The 8966-nt window shown below is 36.3% G+C and overlaps 1 protein-coding gene and 1 pseudogene across 1 annotated transcript in view; one reads left to right on the forward strand and one right to left on the reverse strand.

The window, feature by feature from the left end:
* The first annotated feature begins 267 nt into the window (after positions 1-267).
* The window catches only part of ADIPOR2 (adiponectin receptor 2), a 76398-nt gene continuing 67699 nt past the window's right edge, over positions 268-8966 (forward strand). The window contains exon 1 of the mRNA XM_006923886.3: positions 268-454. The gene's annotated coding sequence lies outside the window, so the exon portion shown is untranslated. The remainder of the gene's footprint in view (positions 455-8966) is intronic.
* LOC102885629 lies at positions 4355-6283 on the reverse strand (annotated as a pseudogene).

The raw sequence follows: 8966 nt of genomic DNA on the forward strand, positions 1-8966 counted from the left end.
GGGGAAAAAAAAACGAAGGGGATTTATGTGTACTGTTTTCAGTACTGTTTTCGTTGAGTTCCCGGCTAAACCTCAGTCCCTTGACGCTCAGTACTGTTTTCGTTGAGTTCCTGGCTAAACCACAACTCCCAAGATGCATCCAGGTTCTAGGGTGTCAGAGAAGCAGCTTCCGGTTTAGGCCAGTGCGGCTGCGCACAACATGTGGTCTTATTGGATCGAACCTCCTCGTGCGATTCTCGTCAGGGCGACGTGCGGCCGTGAGGGCGGGCAGACGCGGCGGCGGCGGTCCGGGAGGCGCGCGCACGATCCCAGACCGGGTATCGCGGCGGCGGCAGCGGCGGTGGAGACATCGGGTTGGGCCCCTTCCCTTTTCCGCTCCCCCCCTCCTCCCCCTCCCCTCAGCTGTGGTTCCCGAGGAGTCCGAGACCTGCGGCGAGACGGCGGAAAGCTCTAGGTGAGGGTCTCTGGAGTGCGAGCACCGTTTCCCGGGCTAAGAGGGAGAGCCCGGGGTCGAGGAGGAGGTGACGGCTGAAGGGGCGAGTGTCTCGGGCGCGGGCCGGGGAGCGCGCGCTCGTCCCAGCTCTGAACTTGGCCTCCTGACTTGACCTGTCGCCCCGCACAGTGTGCGGCTCGGCGGCCGCAGGGGCCGACCGTGAGGGTCCTGGATTCGTCCTCCTTTCAACCACTGTCTCTGGAGCCTGGCACTCACCATCGCCTCGCCCCTCCCAGCAAAGGGTCCAGAACCCTCTTAGCTATCCTTCCTTCGAGTGCACTTGCCTTTCCTTGTTGCCCACGGGGAGAGTACACCCTCTGTTTCTTCATTACCGTCTTTTATCACTTATAGCAATTTCTTTGGTGGCAGGCTTCGAATGGGTTCTGCTTAGTACTGCTTTGACAGTACCTGGAGTGGGAAGATTTTCCTCACCTTTTCTTAGGTGGTATTTGGAGCAGCCTACTTGGTCGAGTACCTTGGGTCCTGTTTTCCCAAGCCCCCTTGGGCTTTTCGTCCGTCAGTAGCTTCTTTTAAAACTACTGATAACAGGCTTTAAATAGGAGAGTTTGGATTGAAAACTAGTAAGTACTTTCTCTTCCTGGCTTTTGACCTTATTTTAAACGTTTGCCTCTGGAATTTGACAACTTCATTTGATGGCCCAACAGTGAACTTTGGTAGAAACTGGTTGATTTATCTTTATTGCAGGTTGTTGGCATTTTTTTAGTAGGATGGTTTTTAAATATTTTAATTTTTAGATTCTGGATTTCCCAGCCTTATGTTATTCCCATTATATCTCTTCCAAAAATAGTCCTCACCCCTGCCCTCAAGAAACCATTTAAAATTCCAAGATATTTGTCATAACATTTAACATCATTTGATCACAAAACTCTTCTCAGTGAAATGTTAAAAATAATTTCCTTCAGTTCAAAGCTTTATTTTTTTGGTAGGGGGAGATTATAAACTTTTGTCGGTTCTGCAGTTTGAAATGTCCTCATAACAGGGGCCACCTTTATGTCTCCTTTCACCACCCTCTGACACTTATTCTGTTAGCATTTCATAGATTTTTCTTTCCTAATTTTGCATTTATAGAAATTTCATTTCTAATGCTGTTGTTCATAGATATTTTCATTCACAAATTCGTCAGAGTGGTTACTGTAATCTGTAACTAAAATCATTTATTTCATCAGTACTCTGGACTTCCATACATGTGGCAGCTGCTTGGTGGTGAATTATGAAATTTGAAAAAAATTTCAAATTGACTTAAATATGAAAGCCATATTTCTTTTAACTTCTGTTTTAACTGCCTACTCACCAGTGTATGTGCCTGTTTAGACTTTAGGCTACTGAGTAGCAGATTTTCTTATTGGCGTTCTAGGGACGAGAGGAAGATTTACAGAGTCCAGTTTGTGTTATTCTATCCTTAGACTTGTATGAATTAATAAATGAGTGGACTTTTTCCATCATTAGTATCAGTATAACTGATGTACTTTTTTGATATAAATCTCATTTTGTTTTCCAAAATGAAAATAATTTGGTTTTATTTTTCATTTCAGGGGTCAGCAGACTTTACAGCTTGTGGGCCAGGCCCTGCCAGTTGCCTGTTTTTGTAAATTAAGTTTTTATTGGGACATAGCCATATGCATTCATTTAGATATTGTCTGCAGTTGCTTTTTTGGTGGAATGGTAGAGTTGAGTAATTGGGTAACAGAGTAACAGAGACCCATATAGCCTGCAAAGCCTAAAATACTATCTGGCCCTTAATAGAAAAAGTTAGCTGATGCCTACTTTATTTTATTAAAAGTGATACATATTCCATGTAGAAAATTAAAACGAGTCAGGAGAGTATAAAGGAGGTGAAAATTATCCAGAATCACACAACTGTTTTTTGTGATTATCCTTATAGACTTTGTTAGTAGTTCTATTTATATAAATGGGCTCATATTGCTAATTGTTAGTTTGTAATTTGCTTTAAAAAAATCATAGGTTATTTTTATTTGGCAGTTGAATACATTTGTATTTTCTATATCAAAGATCTCCATAGAAAGGGGCTTGATGAATCAAGTTTTCTTGATTTGTCTTACTAGTCAAGATTTAAAAAAATTCAGGAATAATGGATGCTTGATGATGAATAATAGATGCTTGATAATGATGGTGGTGGTGGTGGTGGTGGTGAGCACTTGCTATGTACTATATATTTTCCCAGTACTTTACATGTATTAAGTCATTTAATACCTGCAGCTGCTCTATGGGCACACATACAGTTATCCCTATTTACAAATGAGGAAACTGAGGAAGAGAAATTAATTGCCCAAATTTATCAATAATTAATGGTAGAGCTGGCATTTGAATCCATGTAGTATAGTTTCAGGATTGAGGTGGTCAATATGCTACAGAGCCTCTCCTTAGAGTATAGCTCAGTATAGAAAATTTAGGTTTCCTCCTTATGCTCTTTCCAGTTTCACTGTAAAAAACTACTGTTTACCGTTTCACTTAGAGCTTCCAGCTCTCTTTGTCTTCATATGTAAGTGTTTATTTGCAAATCTGTTTACATATGCAAGTTTTAAAAAAAATTAATAGTTTCTTAGTGCAGTTTTAGATTTACAGAAAGTTGTTCATTTAGTACAGAAAGTACCCATAGTATCTATCTCCTATTTTTCCTTATTCATAAAATTTTGTTTTAATGTGGCATATTTGTTAAAATTGAACCAATATTGTTATGTCGCTATTAATTAAAATCTAGTTTACATTAAGGCTTATTTTTTGTGTTGCAGAGTTTTTTTAAAAATCGAGATCAAACCAATCATTGTTTATCAGTGTGCTTTTTGGGTGGTTTTCAAAATAATAGTACTTCTAGGCTTTTAAATATAAATCAACATTCTCAATTCATCAATTTTCAGATTAGTGATACAAGTATAGTATTTTCCTTGTAGTGGAAAACTTGCTTGGGAGTTGCTTCTTTTTTTTTCAGAAGTTTATCTTGTAGCACTAACTGCTTTTCTCTGAAGGAGTGCTTATTATTTTTGACTAGACATTCTGGCTCTTCCATGAAACAGTTCAGCTTCTTGGAGAGTCCTTGGTGTTCTTCATCGGAAGAATGATTGGTGTACATAAACCTGTTTACCGTCAGTATCCTTCTCACTGAGACTGGTACTTCCGCATCCATCTTTATTGTTCTTGGCCTTCTCTGCTTCTTTCTCAGCTTGCAGAACTTATGTTCAATTAGCATCTAATTGTCCATATTCTTGCACTCTTGATTTTATCAAGGCCTCGCTAGTCTTAACCTTACAATTTCTTCTGCAAACATCTAAGGATTCAGTGTTCAGATGAACTGGATCAAAGTTCTAACAGATATCGCATTCTTATCTTTGTGTGTTTTATAATACTGGGCCGGTCTTGAGGAAGTTCTTATGTCATTGAGCTGTTATCTTTCATAGCACTGATTCCTACTGTCATGACTTTCAGAATTCTTGTCCATAACAAAATGGGTGGCCACACTCATGAGCAATGACTGAGTGATCTTTGGGTTACTAGGTGATGAGATGTTTGTGCGGCAAACATCTTGTTATTTCTCTTTTGTTTGATGCTGCTGCAGAAACCTTTGTACAAAGGGATAGAAGTTAGGGGAAAAAAGCTCATGAATTCCCACCAATCTGGTTATAACGTTCATGAGCATAGTCTTCACTTCAAACATCAACTTCACTCCTTAGAACTCTTTAGCTGCCTTAGTAGTTTTTTTGCAAAATATTGGGGATTATGAATCAAAAACTTAAACAACTATTTGTTTTTTTTGTTTCTTAAGCATTTCATAACATTTCAACCTTTTTTTGTGTCTGGAGTCTTTCTTCTCTGTGGTATACTGCACTAACATTCTGAGTTACTGTCCTGTTTCTCTTGTTCATCTTTACCTAGGAAGAATGTCAAGGCAGCGACTAATACCTTGGTGACTTTAGAGAAGCATGTAGTTGTGATAAAATTGACAGTCTTGGCATCGTTTCAGGTATTTCTTCTGTAGAGGTCAGTCATCACTTCCAAAGATATCTGCTTTGCAGTTGCATTGCTGTCCCTTGACATGTGTACATGAAATTCTGTGATGCTGTATTCACTTTATTCTTGTATTTTGCACTTGTATTTTCAGCAGTCATAAAAGTGGGTATATAAAGTCTTAGATGCTTCTACAGCAGTGTAGAGAAGTTCAAAGAAGAGCTCTGGCAAACTTGATGGATTGATGAGATTCTTCTCAGTGAGATCAAAGCTTTGCAAAATGTTATTGGAAGATCTAGTAGATTCAAATAGTGTAATTGTAGGAGAGCAGATCTTTTGGCTCTTGAGGAAAGTTAGCTAGATGTTCTGGGTAGCAGTGACACCATCTTTGCCAGTTCTCTGCAGGGTGTATTTGGTTGCAATTTGAAAATCTCCACATTGGATTTGTAGTGAACATTTTCCTGCTGTAGAAACTTCTCAATGTAGGCCAGAGGGTCCATTTATTTTGTAACTGCTGTAGCTTGCTGGGTAGCTCGTGTTTGTTTTTGCTGGGTACGTTGGCTGCAGACTGACTGGCAGTCAGCAGTTCTCAGAAAACCTACACTACCACCTAAGGCTGTGGCTTGGAATCATGCTTCCGGGTATGTTGGGAAACAGCTCTTGGGAAAAAGCAGGTTTCACCATCTTGGCTCATAGTAGTGTGCTTTAAAAAATAATATTCATGCATGGCTTTTCAGATCAGTACATCTGCATCTACTCTGTTCTTTTAAATAGTTCTTTAGTATTTTATTGAATGGAAGTGCCATATTTAATAGTGTTTCTATTACTGGATATTTAGATTGTTTAAATTTATTGTATATTGTACGTATGCATTCTATGTACAGCTGTTGCATTCTAATGACTGTAGGGTAACTTTCTAAGAGTATAATTACTGGGTTGAAGGAAATACATTTTTTATTTTGATGAATATTACCAGACCTACATTCGGAAAGGTCACAGCAGTGTAAACTCACTGGAAATGTGGCTAGGGGTGAGGTCTATCTTTTCCATGCCTTTGCCACTTTTTTATTTTTTTTAAATCTTTATTTATCTGGTTAGCAGTTAAACATTTCTTGCAATATATTGTCTATCTCACTGGGAGATAGTTTTGTTTTGATTGCATTCTTTTGAAGTTGATTTAGAATTACTTTAGGTGGGGCATACGTTCTGTAGTTGTTCTTCCAAGCACTCACTTAGACAGAGCTGCTCATCTATTTAGTTATCTTACTTGGCCCTTAAAAGCAGTATTTTTTTTTGCCACTCCTGATAAAAGAATTTGGGTGGTTGCCCAGTAGCCTCTGTATTTCTTGAAGGTAAGGAGCATACAGTTTTCTTCATATCTAATAGCAGTTCTTGTATATAGCAGGTGGTGAGTAAATGCTCTTTTTAAAACCTAAATTGGATTGTGTTCTTTTGGCCTTACTACTGAGTGAAATGCTTTAACTTTGTTAAAAATAACCTTTCCAAGTCTTTGTGAACTATAAGCTCCAAAAATTGCAATTTAAAATTGTCAACTTGTGGTATATTCTCTAGTTTATCCTTTATTTCTAAAATGAGATAAATAAGACTGATTGATATCCTAGGACCTATTTGTTAAGAATAATTAACCTATTTAAAAAGTACATTTGATATTCAGTTTTGGAAGTTAAGGAATAGGTTGAATAGGGGATTTGTTTCACGTAACCCATGATTTTGAATTTGTTTCGGAGTATACCATGTGTCAGAGGGGATGTATGCTGGGTAGTGATATAGCTTGGCATAATTATACATTGTAAGTGTCCTGACAGAAGGAAAAGGGAAACTAAATTCTGGAAACTGATTGCCAGATTATCTTCAGGCATGGGGAAAATACTCTTTTTAAATAAATGACCACAGAAAAATAGAATTTTCTTTATAGCTGACTTATAGTATTACATGTTATTGGGCTCTGTATTTTCCACAATGTCTACGAACTAGAAAACAAAGCATACAAAGTGTATGGTCTTGAAGAGACAAAATTAAGTTAGCTTATTAAATTTTGGCCACGCCGGCCTTTTCTTTTGTGTGTATTTTTTTTCTTTTGGTATATTTAGCTCATTTTTCATTGGTAGCATATTCACTTCAATCCTCTATGGCCTGAAATTTTAGTTTAGTGAACATGTATGCATAGTTGTATCTACACACCCATTTCTTTGGTCAGGGAAGTAGTGGTGGTGAAAACTTTTTAGCATGGTGGAACAAGAGGGTTACTTTTTATTTTTTTGGACTTTATTTATATTTCATTCCAGAAAGAATTTCTAGTAACTCGAAAGATCCAGAATTGTAATAAAATAAATATAAAAAGAGAAATATGGAAAAGGAGGAAGCATACATTCTGTTCCCAAGTGGCAGCATAATTTAATGACTAAGAATAAAATTTGAATTTGAATTTTCTTGGCAGCAAAGGGAAAAATGGAAATATAGTAAAATACATAGCACTAAACTGGAAGGAGGAACAAGACTAATAATTTTCCGGGGGTAAATCTTCTCTTGATAGATTTTAAGGAACTATTTAGGCATTTTATAAAAGCTGGGTTTTTTTTTTTTTGGACTAGTCCTAGTTAAAAAAGGGTGAGGATAAAGCATTAACATTTTAAGGCAAGGAAAGAAATTTTATATGGGGGTTGGTTTGAATTAAATTTAGGCTGCAGATGTGTTTTTTTTGGCTAACAGATTTTTTTCCTTAAAATATTTCAAACAAAGAATACAGAGACAATATAATTAGGATTCGTACATCCACCATGCAGCTATATTAAATCCTAACATTTTCCCATACTTTCCATTTTTTAAGAAAAATTCACATGCAATCGAAGCATCTTTTTGGATTATATTTCACTTTCTTCCCAGAAGTAACGATTATCTTGAATTTGGTGCTGATTATTCCTAATGCTTGTTTTTATGTAATTACTATATTTGTGAATACTATATATTCACAAATAAATCATAATATTATTTTGTGTATTTTCAAAGTTTATGTAAACAATTTTCTGCCTATTCTGTAACTTGTTTTTCAGGAAATGTGTCTTTTAGGGTCACACAAAGTTGATATTTTACCATTTTTAACCTACAAAATGGCATTTTCATATAATTCAGCTTAATTATAGTCATTACTTTTATCTGCTGTATAGTTACATTATTATAAGAATATAGCCAGTTTAACTTTATTTTCATGTTGATAGGTTGTTTCTAATTTTTCCTGTTTTAAAAAAATGTGACCTTACGCATCATACTAGATAGAAAAGTATCAGATTGTATTGCAGGCAGTAAGGATAAATGTTTTGTGAAATTTGCATGAGTGTGTGTGGGGGCGTACTAAGTTTGAAATGAAGTCCTCTAGGATAAATTACTTAAAAGTGAAATTATTAGGTTGGAGGGCATGATGATATTGCCAAATAGCTCTCTAAAATTATCTCACTACATTTTTTAGTATGTGAGTATGAGAATTTGTTGTTTCTAAATCCTATGAACATTGTCAGATTTTTTTTATGTTTATAAATCAGATGAGTGTGAACATCATCTTAATTTTAATTTTTTTAAATTAATTATGAGATTGAGCATGTTTTCAAGTGTTGAGTTGTAAACGATTCAGTTTCTGTTTCTTGAAAGGGCTGTTCCCCCTCCCCGCTTTCCCAATTGATTTTAGAAGCTGATTTCATAATCCAGTTATGTTAAGCGAATTGCAAATATCTTTTCCTAATCTCTGTGGCTTATCTGTTAACTTTATATGGTTTGTTTTGAATAGACACGATTATCAAATCTGTTTCCTTATTGTTTGTGTCCTTTGTGTCTTATTTAAGAAATATATTCCATACTCCAAGGTCATTAAGAGTCTCCTGTATTTCTTTACATTTAAGTTTTTTACATTTAAGTCTTGATTCTGCCAGAAATTTTTTTTTTTGGTATGTGATGTGAGGCAGGGATCTAATTTAATTTTTTATATGCATAACAAGTTAACATAGCACTGTTTAACAGAGTGTTTTAAATTTGAATTGTAAATCTTTTAAGCATTTTCAGTTAAACACAGTAACAGCCATTTTGTCTTTTCATCAGGCTGCTTCAGATGTTCAAGTTTGTGACTTCTGGGCCAGAGTAATGTGATAGGTTGGTTACTTAATCCAGAAATAAAACCTAAAGATGTAGATAGATACAGTGCATATTTTGTAGATCTCACCCAAATGTCATTTCTCTCAAACACTTTTTAAATAGAAGCTGAGCTGCAGACAGTTTGAGGGTATACTTTGATGAGGAAATAAGACTGCTAGTTTTTTGCATTGCTGGCTAATATCCACAGACTTTGGAAACTAGATAAGCAAGTGTTGGGTTGAAATTTTGATATTTGAAACTTCAGAATACTTACATGTATTTAGTTATCCAATTGCTATTATATATATTTAATAGCAACTAAAATCAAAACCAAATTTCAAAGGTCAGAAAA

Source organism: Pteropus alecto, unplaced genomic scaffold (genome assembly GCF_000325575.1).
Source record: "Pteropus alecto unplaced genomic scaffold, ASM32557v1 scaffold76, whole genome shotgun sequence".
Classification (NCBI taxonomy): domain Eukaryota; kingdom Metazoa; phylum Chordata; class Mammalia; order Chiroptera; family Pteropodidae; genus Pteropus; species Pteropus alecto.